The following is a 15,374-nucleotide window of genomic DNA, read 5'->3' on the forward strand; positions in this document are numbered from 1 at the left end:
CGGTTTTAAGCATTTTTTTATATCTTTTACGGTTTAAAAATTATAAGCCATGGCTACTCTTGAAATTGTCACCCTGTATGTATTTTGTTTTAGAATATGCAACAATGTATGGTATGGTATATACAAAAATATAATACATACATAGGTTCCATATTAATTTATTACTTACTATATAGTACTTAAAAATTACTACCTTGTTCTATTTTTATGTATTTTCGTCATCCACCATCTTCTTTTTTTATTTTTATTATCCGCTTTCACTTTAGTTAGAAAATAAGTTAGACAATAATTATAATACGCACACGTAGTCATAGCCAAAGCATAAGCAATTTCTACTTCGTCCATCTTGAATTCGTACTGAAGTGCCGAGAGTGTAGATGCTTGTTCCCGTTACCTCCCCCCGCAAAAAGTCTCGGCGAGAGTGTGGAGGTAGCATCAGAGACAACCAACGAGTTGTCTCTGGTAGCATTACAAGTGCCAGCCAGCGCTGCATTGATTTGCAGTATATTTAGTAGGAAGCGTTCATGGCGTGTATACTTTTGCGTGCTTTATGTGACGTATTAAACGGAGGCGTGTCTTGCGCTGGTGTTAAGTATATTTAGTAAAGACGCGTCCGGGATCGTTTTGAACAAAATCTTTATTATTGTATCGATGCAGCGTGTTTTTTCCCAAGGAAACAGATATCTAAAAATTCTAGTCGGATCCTGGAATTAAGTTTCTGTAGATTAAGTCCAGTTCAGAGATCTACTAGAATCTTTGATGTGCCACGAATAGTCCGTGTGCCGGTGTTGCTTGTATTGTCCCATGGCATATATGTTTAAATCGCAAAATTTTATGTGGAAAGAGTCATACAGTAATATTCTAAGCGATATTTAATCGTTCCATCAAATAAATAAATATTTAAAAATTTTTTTTTAAATTTTTACATTTGATTCGTAAGATTTGACTACAGATACCAACGTACTATTTCGTTAGACGTCTGACCTCAGTCGCAGTCACTGAAGCGTGAAAAGTTGCACAGGTCCGACCTTAAAATTTATTTGTATTTAAAATTTTATTATTCGGGATTATTGGGTTTGGTTTTATAAAGTTAGAAATTCCGGATAGTTACTAGATAATATTTAATTAAAAGATAAGATTTGAGTAAATAAAATCATTTTAATCAAAAATTTTCATTTAATAAGTATTTACCGCTATCAGTGGGGTGTTTAACTGTTTATAATAAGTGATTCCAGAATAGGTGGTACAAAGTACTAAGGCCTATTTATTCTCTAGATTAAGGCATTAAACATTTACTTTTTGACACAAAAGGGTAAAATGTTTTGGTTTGTCTTCAAATTATATAAATTTTCTTTTTTTTTGTATTGAGATTTATTTATTTTCCCAGGGTCGAAACATTTTAAGATCTTTAGGTATAATAACAAAACAAATCCAGGGTAAGAGTTAATAATTAAATGATGTTCTTTTGAGTATTGACCTATTAAGTGTAGTTATGGTTATAGCTTAGGTGTCATCAGCATATTCAGAATTCCTCACATTTGGTAGAGCAACAGTGTACCTATTAGGAGAAGTAAAGGACCTAGGATTGACCTTTGTGGCACATGCGAATCAATACGTTTAGCGTCAGAGAAAATATTATTAAATGACAAACACAACATTATTAAAAACATTGTACTAATTTTACAATAAACAATCGATACCATCAAGTCCTTTTGAATAATCGAGATTAATATGATTAATATTTTATTTATCAGTTGTTGGCAGGTTAAATGATTACCTTACTTTGTGATTTTACTGTTACATTTTGTTAAATATCAGGCAGTAGGGTGAAACCACAAATAAAATAGAAAATGTACGTTTTTATGTTATAATTGTTATTTGTTAGTCTAATTTTAATAACACAGCTTTAATAACTAAGACTTTTTGATATAATTTTGACCCTACATTTGTGATATAAACAGTGAGAGTAATGAGTTAAAAAAATAAACAATTTAATTTATTGAAGATTCTAACTTGAAATAAAAATACCTATCTTTTAAATTTAAAAACCAAATACTATGCCTATAATTTGGGCATTTTTTTTTTAAAATCTTAAAGCAATACATGGCAAAACTATTTAATTAGAAGTAAATATATCTTTTATTATTTGTCAATTGTAAAATTTTGTTTGTTTGTTTTGGCAGTGTATAGTATTTCCATAATATTTTATTTTCAATAACAGGCGATTGAGTGGATTCCACGCATGTTTTTGTCAATTTTGGGCAGTAAAATCATCATGGGTCTATTTTAAATTTAATAAATTAATATATTATAGTATAAAAATGTGATTATTTTCTAATTTTTTTTTTAATTTAGTAGATTGAGTTATTTTTATATTTTATAATTTTTTTTTGAACTCTAGATTTTAGGCAATTTATATATCTATTTTTTTTGTGAGAAAATCCAGCCTCGAATTAAATTTGAATTATTTCAAGCAAGTAAATTAATAATAAATATATAAATAAAAATAAATTGTAATATATTTCAATCAGATAGGACACCCAATTACACGAGATACAAAAAAATTTTACAAATAGTTTAATAACACAAATAAAAAAACACACTCCCAACTATTAAAGGCGATAGACCCATCCTTAAAGATCTCTTTAAAAACACGTCGAAAGTAATACAAAAACAGCCCAAAAATTTATTTGGGTACGGTCCCGTAATTCTCAAAATCAGTGGGATAGAGAGAGATACACAATCACTTGCACAGCCTAAAGTAGGAATCGCCAGAACGCATGTGTTTTATCTTTGTTTAATAGACTGGCTAAAAAGAGTTGAGAAGTCTGTGAGTGCTGGGAGTGTTTAAAAGGTTTTGTAAGATGTTTGGATTTTAGTCCGTGGTCAATTTTTTTATATTATTTTCTTTCTAAAAATTGACATTTTCGAATAAAAAATAAAAATTTATGTAAAACATGGGGTTTTACGTACATTTAAAATGATTTCATAGATAAATTATATAAAATTTTGCCATTTAAACATGTATATCATGCGACAATAAATACGACATAGACGCACGGACTATTTAGTGCGGCATCTGCGACACATCAAAGATTCTAATAGATCTCTGAACTGGACTTTACACTTGTACTGGTGAATTATGCCAGCAAAAATTTTTGATTTGTGTAGGTCTACTATAGTTTTTATGTGGATTTATTTAATTATAATTTAGAAGTTATTATCAATTATTTTGTCAACATCAAATTTGTTCGTCATACATTTGATAATAAATTTTTATATATTAATTTTTTTTATAAAAGATACGCACTATAACTAAATAGTATTAAGCATAATCGAGACTAATGCCTTATAAAATAATTAAGGCTTTTATCAACGATGCCCAAAAAGTAAGTAAGTTTTCAATATCGTAATATATAATATAATGCATGTATTTTCTAGAAAACTTAAAAGTAGTAAGTAGAAACAGCATTAATTTTGGATTAGTTGTTGGACTGAACGTAAAAAAAGATAATATTATACCTACCGTGAAATGAGAAATAACCTGTTAAACACAAATACACCTGCATACACAAAATATATACTTCATTAATGCATTTAATAAAAATTCTACAATGAATCTAAATTTAATAATATTTGTATATAAGATCTTCTTATTAGTATTTATACGAAATGAGATAAGTACTTAAAAAACTTAATTGTGCAATATTTTTAGATTATTTCCTAAATGCAAAAATAATATTACTAAGCAACGTTCCTTGGATATGCTTTCATCTTATTACCGCAATGTGGTATGCACATTACACCCTTTTAAACTTAGGATTGCAAATTTACATGTTAGAGGATACACTCAGAAATATTCAAAGCAGGATATCAAGCAGAGATAAAATTGAAAATATTTTATATGATAAAGAGTATCAGGCGTATGTCAAGAAGTTCTTAAAATTTTTTATAAAAAGACACCAGACTATACTTCAGTAGGTTCTTCTATTAAAAGTAAGAAATTCGTGACTCATTTTATAATTGCAGGTACGCAAAGTCTTTAATCGAAATTAGCGAATTTTATAATTTTATTATTTTCACAAGTTGTGTTTTTATCTGGCTCTACATGGTACTCATAATATTTTCGGCAAGTATAGTTCAGTAAGCTTCTATAATCACCTAAAAAGATTCATTTTAGGATTACTATGATTTGTGGATTACTGTTATGTCGAATCTGGTATTCTGGCCACTTTTGGTGGTCACTATGTATGCGTGTGAGATGCTAGAGGATGCAGTAAGTTACTACCAAGGATTTAATTTAAATTCACGCATAAGATTTTAGAGTAAAAGTTTAGCTGATTCCCTTTATACCAAAGTACCATGGTATTTATGGGACTTGGAGAATATTAGAATTTTTTTGGTCCTGCACCAATACATTTCTTGTAGAATTATTCAAACACCGATGATATCTTTTGTAACTTGTAACTTACAAAGTGTTAAATCCGTAAATAAAAATATAAGTTAAAAATATAAAATTTGTACTTACCTAATTTGTTTTTAGTTTGCTAAAGGCGTTTACACTGCTTTCAACTTTTATCAATCCATGAAGAACAGATAAGTATTTTGGGTATAACTCGGATTTTTAATATATATGACTAAAGTAATGAAAAATATATCACATAAATATAATTCAAAGCATGCGAAGAAGTTTTTTTTTCTTTTACCTTATAACATTGAACCTGACACAAAATAATAAAATAGTAAACTTTACTTAGAAATATTACAATTTAGGACTGAATACAGAATTAGAATTTCCAACACATTTGTAGTATTCATATAAAATATCTTCTTATTTAAAATGCTTTATCCAAAATTTCCGGGCGATACTATTTATAAGTCTTTCTAGAAATGGATCGGAAAATAGTTTACTTAAAAGCAGTGCCTGGCAACTACCGAACACTATAATAGGTCTTTGATAGCAGCATCTTCATTACCCTCTAAATTGGGTGCTATCACTTTCTTTTTAAATTTTTGTGGGCAAATGAGCAATTGGCTTTACTTTAAAATAACAGCGTTGTGGATTTAGAAAGGTCTTGGTATAAACAGATTATAGGTCCACCTTGTATTATAAGAATATTAGTTCAGGTTATTTTTCATGAATACATATAGTAGTTTCCATATAAATCTTACGGCTCTCGTTTGCAGAACAAATATTGTATGTTACGGGTAAAGTTAGAATAACGGTTAAACTTAGGTTTACCCGGATAAACTGCACAATACCCAGAATAGATGGGTTAAGTCCGAAATAATATTGAAATTACACATATTCCAGATCTTACCCGGGTAAACCGCGTTCTATCCGCTTTTGCATGGGTAAAGTTGGATGTAGGAATTATTATTGCATCATCTTTCACCACGTTCAGTTTAGTTCTAAAATGGCAACCGAAGAGAGTGGACGTGCGCGTTTAGCACAGCGTTTTTATGAAGTTTTTAACGAGTTGGTGTCTACGAAAAGTGCAAATAGTTTTTATTTTAATAATGAACAATACCAAGAAATGTTAGAATCAGTCAAGTTGGCAAAAAACTCTAAAACTAAGACTATGCTACAATATCGGCAGTTAAAGAGGTTTGACATATGTTCTGTTAGAGGCGTTGAAAAGCTTATTGCTCGTGTATCGTCAGGTGAATCTAGCATTAAATATTACGTTACAAACGACGAAATGTTTGACATTTTGCATGATGCACATTTAGCTATAGGACATGGCGGTAAGCACCGTATGGAAAGCGAATGTAAAAAAAAGTATAAGAATATAACTCAAGATGTTATTAAGTTATATCTGCGCTTGTGTGAAGGGTGCCAAAAGAAACTGAAATCTGCCAAAAAAGGACTTGTGGTTAAACCAATGGTTTTTTCGGGGATGAACAGCCGTTGTCAAGTGGATCTAATTGACATGCAATCCCATCCGGATAGAGAATACAAATTTATTATAGTGTATCAGGACCACTTAACTAAGTTTGTTCAAATACGTCCATTAACGTCGGAAAGGGCTGAGGAAGTAGCTAAGAGCCTGGTAGACATATTTTGTATTTTCAGCACCCCATCTATACTACAATCGGACAACGGCCGGGAGTTCGCCAACCATGTCATTGAAGAGTTATGTACGATGTGGAGTGGCCTTAAAATAGTCCATGGGAAACCACGTCACAGTCAGTCACAAGGCAGCGTGGAAAGAGCAAATCAAGATATACAGAACATGCTTATGACGTGGATGGACGATGAAAACTGCACGCGATGGTTATAAGGTCTAAGATTTGTTCAGTTAATGAAAAATAGGGCATACCATGATGGGATAAAACAAGCTCCTTATGCCGCCATGTTTGGGCATGATATTAAAGTCGGCCTATCCACATCAGCTTTTCCAAAAGAAGCTATTGAAAATCTACGAACCGAAGAAGAGCTCGAGAAAGTGGTAAGGGAATTTGGTTTAGGTGAACAGCCTCAACAAGAAATAAATATAAACCAGTCTATGGATAGTGACCCAGAACCAGACAATTTGCAAGAAGATATTACTGAAGGTGGCAATATGGAAAATGGCAACAATAATTATCGAGAAAACGCTAGTTATACAGAAACTTCAGAAAATCAGAGCAAGTGTGTAGAGTGTGACAATTTAAATACATCAAGGAATATAAGGTGTGAACTTTGCTTGTACCAAAGGAATATACAGTCAAACAGACTAGACGCAAAAAGAAATTTAGAAAATCAAGCAAAGGAGATGAAAGCTTTATCTAATTCAAAGTTTCCCCCATGTTCTGTTGGAGATACAGTGAGAGTAAAAATTCCAGACGTTGATCGAGGAAGGGGTGATTTTAGAAACATTCTTATGACAGTTATCGAGAAAACTGATGACGATTTGTATAAGCTAGCGAACAAGAGAGGAACTATCGAAGAAATGTTTTCCAGGAACCAATTTTCTGTGTGCAGTGAGAAGCTTATTGAGATGGAAAGTGTATCACCGAAAACAAAAATTTAAGACAACTTGCAAACGAACAGTCACTTTTAGGAGGTCAAGATTATAAACGATGCAGCTGTAAAACTAAATGCATGACCAATAAATGTAAATGTAAAGCTATTGGAAATCTTTGTAACTCGAAATGTCACAGCAGCTTGTCGTCTTGTTTGAACAAATAGATTATATTATCTTCTACTTTGTTAGGATACAGTTTTAGTGTAACCTTTGATTTGTAAAATCTGTTTTTTTAATTAAATAAGTTTCTCCAAATATTTATGGCGTTATTTTTTAACATTAACCACGCCAAGGCAGATAGAACGCGGTTTACCCGGGTAAAGCCCGAAACGTGTAAAATTTTATTAATATTTTGGACTTTACCCATGTTTTCTGGGTATTGTGCAGTTTATCCGGGTAAACCTAAGTTTAAGCGTTATTCTAACTTTACCCGTAACATATGCATTACTTGTTTAAGACCAGGATTCGAAAAATATATGCTATGATCAAAACGAATATAATAATAAAGTAGGAGAATGGGAGGATTTTAGCCAGGTTATGCCATTTTCAAGTCTAAGCTTATTATTAATACCTGCTATATTATGGATACACAATGTATTTAATGTTCTAAGGGTATACCCATAAATTTGCTTTTGGTAGTATTTAACAATCATTAGTTATTTAAATACCATTAAAAAACCTCTTCTTCTTCATCTGCATAATACTATATCCTGTTTTTTCCAACTTTTTATTCGATGTCCTGTGATGAAGTCCAGGAGTGAGCTCATTTTTTGGTGGTCTTTCTAACAGTCTGATCGTGTTCATGCATTGTATGCGGCCTTGACGACTTTATCGTTTTCCCTTTTGTCCATATCCTCTCTCCACTACCTTCTCCTTCCTCGTGACCATCTAACATCTGGCATCCTATCGTATTACTTAATGTTACGATATCTTGTAGATCCCTTATTTCGGTGTCTGCTCTTTTTTCCACTGTGTAGGTGAGGATGAGCCTTAATGCTGTTCTTTGGATCCTGGCCTTGCTGATTGTCGACATGTATTTTTCAAAATAGACAGTTAGATACTCTTGCTGCATTATTTACTCGTATTTTCACACCGTCATATGTATTTAGGCTGCTAAAAGCTTATTCGATTGGTTGGTCGGTTAGTCCAAGCTTGCATCGTATCGGTTTCTTGCTTATGAATATAGATTGTAAGTTGTCCTCATGTTCCGCTATAAGAACCGCATCGCCTGCATAGCACAATATTTTAAATTCGGTTTGTCCCATTTTTAGAACAGTTTTATTACGTGGATTATATTGCTGTTGGCTCTTCGTTCTTGTAGCTATTAAATGCTTGAGTAAGGTCAACAAAGCAAGGAAACATAGTTTGTTATATTCTGTTGACTTCTCGATGATTTGTTTCAGTATGAATAAAGCAATGATTGTTAATTTCTTCCGCCTAAAGCCTTCTTGTCCTTCGTTGATGCTAACTGTTCTTGATAAATGATGAGTGAATATTTTGGTAGGCAGCTTCATGGCGATGTTGAGCAGACTTATGCCTCGATAAAGTCTTAGGACCTTTATTTTCTTCCTTTTTGTAGATAGGAATTATAATGCTAGATTTCCATTCTTGAGGTACTTCTCCTGTAGACATAATCATACTATAAAGGTGTTATAATTTTATTATCAGCTCATCGTCTTCGTATTTGGCCATTTCGTTTGTTATTTTATCTTGGCCTGGCGATTTTTTCTTTACGAATTTGTGACTTTCTTTTATGTATACGTAGTTGTCGATGTTGTCGATATATCCGCTTATCTTAGGTGTTGTACAGACTTTTAAGATCGTTTATCCATTCCTTACTGGTAATATTCACTCCAATTTGTTAACTGGTTTCTTTTGCAATGTTATATTTTCCGTTATTCTCACCTCCATACAGGCCATGTTGCATATCGGTGGAGAACTTTTCGTAACAGTCTTTTTTGATTTTTTATTTTAGTATTGGCTCTGTGTCTTACGGCGACGTATTGATGATGTTATAGTAGCTGTGTTATTGCTGAGCTACTTGATGTAAGCTACTCTTTGCCATATCATAAGCCGTATCGATTTTGTTTCCACAGCTGCTTTTGAGCTTGCTGTTATTCTTTCCGTTAACCGTCATTTATATAGTCTTAAGTGTTGTCGTGATCAAAGGATTATATGTTGAATTTTGCACAGATTACTGGTGCTTTTTTCGGGATTATTACCACTCCTAATCTCATCGTACAGATATATGTATATGTATATATATGTACTAAATATATATGTATCTCCCATGTTGTAGGTCTCTTCCTGTTCCTCCTTCTCCTTTCTGAGTGCATCTCTATTGTTACTTCCGCATGCAAGTGTCCTGAGTTATCACCGTCTTGCAACAAAAAGTTCAATTTGCTATAACTATTAACAGAATAAAAAATAGAGGAAATAGGGTTTAGGCAGAAAGAGGATGTCGAGGAATAGGAACCACACGAGAATTAGCTCACACAAATAGAGATAGGGAAAAGTGGTCAGAGAGCATTTATTAATGGATAGCAGCGGAAGAAAAACAAGCAGTCAAAATGCTTTTGTATCTGTACTTGCAGACGCTGTATCTATAATTGTAGAGGAATCACTGCACTTAGTCCTCAGTAGGCCTGTTAACTCGTTATTCAGTCCAGCGAATCAACGAGAGCAACAACGTCGCGAAGGAACTTTCTAATCTCGGCATAGGAATAGGTGGGATACTTCTAGAATTTTGCAACGTATTGACAAAAGAGCATGATAATTGCAAAGTATGCTCCATTGTCTTGTCATATTTTGTTAATTGATAGTGACCAGTGGGGATGTTATAAGACGAAGTTTTCCTTTAGTCAGAGATAATTTACGGATTGCCCCCAATTGAGAACCTCCTTTACACAAATTGTAGTCTCGAGTGTCATTCCACTACTCTTTACAGAGTATTGTACCGCTTGTAAAAGTATGATTTTGTTAGTTTTTTGATATTTGCGATGGTACGAGGGGCTCCGATCCTGCTAATTAAAGGGTAGCAGCCCTCTTGGCAAAGGAGTCGGCCCAATTTCCCTTGCTGTGGTTGTGTCCCTTGATTCAGCTAACTTCCATCCTGTTTTTTGAAGAAGCTTCCCCGAGGGTGCAATTGCTTTGTAGCACGTGTAGTTTTGACAGCGCAAGAACTGCTTTACTGCAGTCTATGTGAATAACCATAGTAATGTTGCTACTGATTACTTCTTCTGCCGCCAGGGTTATACCATATATTTCGGTTTGAAAGACACATAGTACCTAATGATAGCATTATTTCTTTAGTTAGAGGTGTTTGGGGTATTGGGCTGCAGCGTGAACCTGTTTTGGTTTTGGATAACCTCCTTGACTATGTCCAGGGGCATCAGACACAGCATTACTTTCAAGACCCTGGTTGGTGTGGTTCTCATTGTTCCCGTTATCATGCAAGCTATTTTTTAAACATGGTCTAGATTTTGACAAATTGTGCCCCGATCCACCTTGTGTTCCCAGACAATAGCGCCGTACCTTAAAATAGGTCTTATGATAGCTGTGTAGATCTACATGACCCTGGGGGAGAAGCTTCAGATCTTGATATATATGCTTTCTGTAATTTCTTTAAAATTTAGTTTGCTATCGAGAGTCACACTTCGGTACTCTACTTCCGGTATATAATTTAGTGAGGTAATTTTATGAGGTGATATTATGTATCTCAATAGCTCAAATTTAGCCTTTTGGGGATTAATAGACATTTTCCGCACACCTCTTCTCTATAATTTGAAGAGCCACCTGCATTGTTCAAATTTTCCAGTTTACAGCATGACTAAGTCATCTGCGTAGGCTATTGTGTGATGATGGTCATAATACTTTTATTTTTGATTGAATTTATAACATGAATAAATATTTATTAAATATATAGATTTTTCATTCTTTCCAATTTCAATACACAAAATAAAGTTAGGATATTAAAAGGAAGAAACGAGCTCAGGGAGCGATAGATAAAACGTCAGCTACCGGGTTTATTAAAAATTCTATTATACCTCAAGTAAATTATTGTATTAAAAATTCATTGAACTTAGATTAAATTAAATACAATGAAAGGTATCATTAAAAATTGAATATTTCTTCTAAATACGTTAATAAATCTATTTTCTTCTTCTTTTAAATAATTGAGCATGTAAGATAGTATTTTCTAAATTAATATCTATTATAAAAGTGACGTAATACTTAACAAAATAAGTAATTCATAGATAAATCTTTATCAAACTCATTTTGCCACACGACGCTTAAAAAAAGACGCTACGGCTATCTCTTTTCAAGGTGTAGTCTTTATTTTCCATATGAGGATACTAACAATAGTTGATATTGTTTATGTATGTTATTCCGCTATATGGCTGAAATTGGATGATGTATGTACATATGACACATCTAACTTGAAAGAACGAAAGATAAAGCAAATGATTATCATAGAATATATAAGGTCTCTAATTGAAGGGCTTATTGGATAAACGTGATAAGCCACAAAATCATTTTATTGAGAAAAAAAGCTTTGAAGTTTCAAAAAAATGTGTAAAATTCATATTTGATTAATACATGGGGGACATTTTTGATGGGAAAAAAGATAGAAAAAAGTGGCTTGTCATATTATTACCTGTTTCATATTGACGATTTTTTTCATTTATAGGCGAATAAATACAAAAACAATGTAGCGAAAAGAAACCCAATGTATAATAGTATTAATCAAGAAACAAACTGTTTATTTAAAAAAAAGTTATTTTCTAGTCAAAAACTTCTACATTGTCCATTTCATTCTCTACGGCGCGGCGGCGGCTGTTGAAGAACGGGTGGAATATAGGGAAGTAAAAACTTTACGTTCTGTATTTTTTTCGAGGCAATTTTTAGAGGTTCATTGTACATCTGATTCAGTTCAGTTAAAGCTGTGCAAACAGGTCTTCCTTTCTTAGAAATGCTCACTTCTTTGAACTCTCCATTAACTGTATGTTTGACAATAATGGATTTTGTTTTATCAGCTCTGAATTAAAAGGAGAGCGCCCCAGAAAAGTCCAAATTTTCTCCACTGACGGTTTGACCACTCCTTTTAATATTTGATAGAAGTGGCTTAAAAGTAAGGAAGTCATTTTGCTTCATATTAGTTACAATGAACGGTGTTTTACTGTTAGCGTCTTTAATGACCTCATACCATCCTTCGGGCGAGTAAATTATCGCTGCATATTTCCGGTGCCTTTTTTCAATAAGGGTAAAATCCCCGTCGAATGGCAAATGAGTATGGCCGCTGATTAAAAACTGATGTGTTACGGTTTTAAACTTTTTCCTTGACAAGCTGTAGCTACAATGCCATAACTTGCCAGTTTTTATTCTGTCCAGGACAGTTATCAGTGAAAATCACAAGATCTTCCAAATCAGTTTTATTGCTGAGAAACTTTAGTATCACAGATGCAATTTCGTCTGATCCCCGCTTAGCTATTACTTCAGTCCATAAGTACATGTAATCTTACCCGGCAGTACAGTCATGCACACCAAGATTGTAAAGCCAAATCTTCCTGCAGTAGAATGCAGATCCAGTTGTTAATTTTGGAATGGGCATAGCCTGCTATGTTATATTGAGAACAAAAAATCTTACGATAAAAGCTTTGTGTCACAGGAACAATATGCCTTTTCTCACACCATGGAATATACATCTTCCTATAGAGTTCAGCAGTAGTCATGTCACAGTTGAGGAAGGTTTTGTTTGGATTTTCTGCTCTGCTGTAATGGCTTTGATATTTTGGTATCAAGTCGATATGATTTCTGACAGATTGCCTCTGTTCATCTGTTACGGTTTATTTTCTTCAGATACATGAAGAGTGAGAAAATAAAATAAATCCAATGTAAAAATAAATTAAATGTTAGCGAAAGCATAGCTGGATTATAGAACTTTAAGAGACAATTTCTAAGTTATTCTGGTGCTAAAGTTAACAAAATAAACAGTTATCATTTCAGTATTAATTCTATTTTTGATACCAATAATTTTCAACCCTTATGATGAAACTCAAATTATTAATCATAATATTAATTTTTTTAATTGTTTTGATTTTACTAATGTCAGAAGTCATATCCTAGCCAATAGAATCCCAGCCTATTCTCCTATATCCCTACTAAAACCATTTCCGGCGCGAAAATCTTTGACCACTAGGAGTCTTGAAGAACAAGCCTTTGAAGAATGTTGTTTCTTGGTAATTTTACCGGTTTTACTCCAATGAAAAGTTGAAAACTCACCTTTTGGGTATTTTAGTTTGTGAATACTAAATGCCATACTGCTATAGTGCAGGATTATAATGGTGTATTTAAATCCCAACTTTTTCAAGGTTCTTTGTTTAAGTGTCCAGTTTTGTGTTCCCGAGAAAAGGCCAATTCCCTTGGTAAGTCCTAATATTTTCATTTGGCATCTTGGTTTATGATACTCTACATATTACACATGTAATTTTATATAAGTAGACTTAAGCATACCGTTAAGTTTAACGATTAATGCTTATATCTACTTACTCTATTGGCGATGCCTTAATCTGGGTATTCTTCCACTTTCAGGTTTTTTTTTCTCCCCGGTATGGTTTTTATCCACTATTATAAGAGGTAGAAATCTCCACTTATCTACTCCAATAACGTCCACAACATCTACATTGACATTCACTGTTAAACCGATCCACCCTCATCTCAATCATGCAGCCCTCTTGGACAATGTTTGTGATGTATAGTGAACCATGCAGTCAGTAAACCACCCAACCAGTAAACCAAAGTTGTATCAACATTTATTAGCTTTACTGTAGTATATTATACTGAAAACTAACCTCAAAATTACATTGTTATTTTACACTCTCATTATTAGATTTCACTAGTACACTGTTGTTTTGAATAGTTTCACAATAACTAGGTGTATATTAGTTATTTTATTGAAATAGACCGTATAGATCTCCTTGTAAACTGGATAAATAGGGCTATTTCGAAAGTATTCACGCGAACTTTTAGCCAAACAACAGAATATGAGATTTTACCCTTGATATAGACACTATATTCAGGAAGGGCAACATAACTTGTTTTTAAAATAATAAGGTTGATTATTAACTTTTTTCTTTTAATATAGATTTACTTGCATGTATCTCAGAACTAAAGCTTTTCTTTTATGTTTATTTTGATTTTTGAAAGATAATCTAACTTTCTAAGTTAGACAAGGGACTTTTGGTGTGAACCCATGAGTTTTAAGGTGCTCTCACACTAAAGCTGTAATTTAATAGCATATAATTTAATAGTCAAAGTGAAGGGTTAATACAGGGGCTATCACGGCTGCAAAGGTAAACTCCAAGCTTGTACTAAAATGCATAAAAGTCCTGAAAACTGGTACAGGTTGGATGCAGGGTCCAGCTCGTCTGGATACCTGGCCACGCAGGCCATGCAGGTAATGAGGAAGTGGACTCTTTTGCCAGACTGGGATCCGCGAATGTGCCGATGGGGCCGGAACCCATAGTTGGTATCCCCAAATGCGTTGTGGTCACGTCAATGAAGACAATGCTGGACAAGTGGACCCACCGAAGATGGACTGAGTCCCCTCGTATGAGACAGGCCAAAACGCACATAGGTGGGCCCTCTGCCTGTCTCACCAAAAATCTACTACGCCTAAAAAGACGCGAAATTCGGCTAAAGACAGGTCTTTTAACCGGTCACTGGCACTTAAGAAGCCATCTCCATACTATCGGTATTGCGGACAACCCGGAAAATGATCAAACAACCAACAATTCATGTTTCTGCAAAATGTTAATACACAATGTATCTTTAATATTATCCTAAGTAATAATGTATCCTTTCCGTATCCAAAGGGTTCAAGCTCTTGTAATGGTATTTACTGGCGCCTACTAATTTTTTTATATTCCCTCTCGATCTTCTGGGTTATTTATAAAGTGTGCAGTTGGTTATCCAACCATTATCTCGGGCGCCATCCTCAAGTTTAACTTTATGATGAGAGACCACGGCCTATCGGGTAGCCTTTAGACAGTGGAGAAAGTAATCCAGGTCTTCTGTGTGAGTAAAACTATAGGCAACATAGTAACAAAATCACATTTATTCATCCCAAAACCTAACACGTCATCTCTTTGCTAACACTTCTCAATTAGCCTTACATACGGCCAAATTCAATACGGTACGGTGCGGGAAGAGGAGGGGTGCAATGAAGAGAACCCATGTCCGTAAGCAAAATGTCGAAGCGGTGCAGTAATTTATGGCAGTGAATAAACGGATCAGATACAGCCCAGGGAAAATAAAGCATGAAACGGTCGGTATTAATCGGAATGGTAAGTGGTAAGTCACCCA

This window comes from Anthonomus grandis, chromosome 15, assembly GCF_022605725.1.
Source record: "Anthonomus grandis grandis chromosome 15, icAntGran1.3, whole genome shotgun sequence".
NCBI classification, from domain to species: domain Eukaryota; kingdom Metazoa; phylum Arthropoda; class Insecta; order Coleoptera; family Curculionidae; genus Anthonomus; species Anthonomus grandis.